At 23.9% G+C, this 2,602-nt stretch overlaps 1 protein-coding gene across 1 annotated transcript in view; it reads left to right on the top strand.

Annotated features, from left to right (window-relative positions):
- Nucleotides 1-2,602, top strand: part of LOC117176205 (40S ribosomal protein S19) — a 7,497-nt gene that overhangs the window by 4,087 nt on the left and 808 nt on the right. The window lies entirely within an intron of this gene.

Genomic DNA, 2,602 nt, shown 5'->3' with positions numbered 1-2,602 from the left:
AGGGAGCTCTTCTTAATATTTTGACACCAAAATCATGTCGATACACCTTACCGACTGCGAGTAAAGCCACCCACGCTTTAACTTGACAGACTGTAAATCATTTAAAAAAAATACTTGTACTCTTTTAAAATAACGTAAAATATTTGAAATCCTTTTATAAATTTTCTAAATCTCTTGGAAATGCCTCGAAATCTTTTAAAGTTCGAAAAATACTTTAAAATGTTTCAAATCCTTTGTTCATTTTATCAACTGATCTTCACGATCAATCAAATAAAGACTATTAGAAAATCCATTGATTTAAGTAGAATTGAGTTTTAGAAAAATTCAATTGAATTAAAAAAATAATAAAAAGAATTTCGGAGAATTAAAGGTAAATTCTAAAGAATAGTAAATCTTTTCAAATCCTACGAAATAACTTACTTTTTTAAAAACAAATTCTTTAAAATCTACTGAAACATTATAAAATTCCTTTCAATTATAAAAATATCTTTAAAAATATGTATCTTACAACCTTATAGGTCCTATATAATCTTTCCATTTCTTCCGAAATTCTAGAAAATTCTTTATCCAAGAACATTTCAAACGCTTTAAAATTACTTCTAATGAATGAAATGAATAAAAAATTCTTTAAAATATTCGAAAATTCCCTAAAGTATTTCAAATTAAAAGCTCTTGAGAATACCTTACAAGTTTTGAAAATACCCGAAAATTTAAAATTCCCTTTAAATTTTTTAAATCTATTACAAATTTCTTGGAATCCTTAAAAATATCCAGAACTATTTCAAAAGAATTCAAGACACTTTAGATGTTTTTATAGAGCTGAATTGAACATTAATTAACCACAGACTTAATTTATTGAAAGAAAAGTGACTAATATGATCTTTTTATTTAAAACTACAAATTTAATATTATATTACTAGTGAAATGGAATGAAAAATAAAAAACCCGTAATAGAACGTTTTTGTAGTGTATATTTTATTTAAAACCTTTCTTAAATTCAAATAAAAATTTTATATCTCAAAAGAAATTGGAACTTCAATCTTGATTCAAATACAAATGATAATATCTACATGCAAATAATGTCAAAAAATTGTTCAAACTAAAATCTAAAATTTGAAACACAAATTCCAAATTTCAATTAAAATATATCATGCACTCAAAATTAATCATTTAAATTTCCAATATACATTTGAATTTTAAACTTCTGATAAAGATTTAAATCGTAATTCTCATTTTAATCTGAAAACATCAATTAAAATGAATAAATTAAACACAAATTTAAGTTTCATGAAGGGTTTATTCTCAAATCCTGGAAAAAAATTAACTTTCAATTCCAGTTTTTTTTCAGGTATGATTTTTCAGAGCACGCCGCCATTAAAATATTTCCCATTTTTTTAAACAATCGACTCGGAATATATTTACGGCTTCACGAGTTTATTGTAAATAATGTTTTTTTCACTTTCCAGGGATTCAATTCATATGCTGAACTCAGAAAACTTTGAAAAATTATATTTGAAGATATTATTTAAATTACCATGCTTTTTTAACCAAATATTTGAATTTCCACCGAAAAAGATTAATTTTCTACCAAAAGACGATTTTTGAACAAAATAAATGAATTTTCAACCAAATAGTTGAATTTTTAACAAAAAATGGAAGTTAAATGATCAATTTAAAAAAATTAATGTTCAGCCAAAGAAATGGATTTTCAACTAAAAGGATGGAATATCCAATTGGAAGAATAGTTACATTTTCAGTTTAAAAACAATCAACAAAAAACTAATTTTAAACAAAAAGTTACATTTTCTAACAAAGGAATCAATTCTCAATTGGAATAATGAATCTCAACTCAAATTGTTGAATTTTCGGCGAAGAATTAAAAAGGATAATTATTCAAACAAAAAATGAAGTTAAATTTTTAGTTTAAAAAAATTAATGTTCCACTAAAGGGATAAATTTTCAGCTGAGGTGATGGAATATTCTACTGAAATAGTTATATTTTCAGTTAAAAACAATTATTTTCAACAAGAAAACTAAGGTTAAGAAATAGTTACATTTTCAAACAAATTTGATGAATTTTTAACTGAAATTATGAATCTTCAACTAAAATAATTAATCTTTAATTAGAATAATTGAATTTTAAACCAAAACAATAATAATTCAACCGCGAAAATTAATTTAAAAAAAAAAACGAATTTCCCCAAAAAAATGAAATTTCAAATAAAAAAGATAAATTGTTAACAAAAAATTGAATAATCACATTTTCAAAGAAAAAATTAAGGTTCAACCAAAGAGATGAATTTTCAACTAAAATGATAAGCCTATAACTGTAATAATTTAATTTTCAACTAATAAAATCAAAGCATGAACAATTTTGAAGAAAGGGGTTGTTTACACTGGAATATATCAATTTCAAGTAAAAAAATTAACTTTCGGTAAAATAAAAAACAAAGTTTTAACATAATCGCTCATTTTTCAACAACAAAAAAAGCATGATAAAAAGAGATATTTCGGGTTTCACTCGTGTAAAAAACTACTACGAATTGTTTGCCGACGTTTCGTGAACATTGCAGTTCACAGGTCAGCCCTGAAGATGTGAACT

Source organism: Belonocnema kinseyi, chromosome 1 (assembly GCF_010883055.1).
Source record: "Belonocnema kinseyi isolate 2016_QV_RU_SX_M_011 chromosome 1, B_treatae_v1, whole genome shotgun sequence".
In the NCBI taxonomy this organism is placed as follows: Eukaryota; Metazoa; Arthropoda; class Insecta; order Hymenoptera; family Cynipidae; genus Belonocnema; species Belonocnema kinseyi.
The sequence above is the reverse complement of the archived record's forward strand: the minus strand, read 5'-3'. Positions and strand labels throughout refer to the sequence as shown.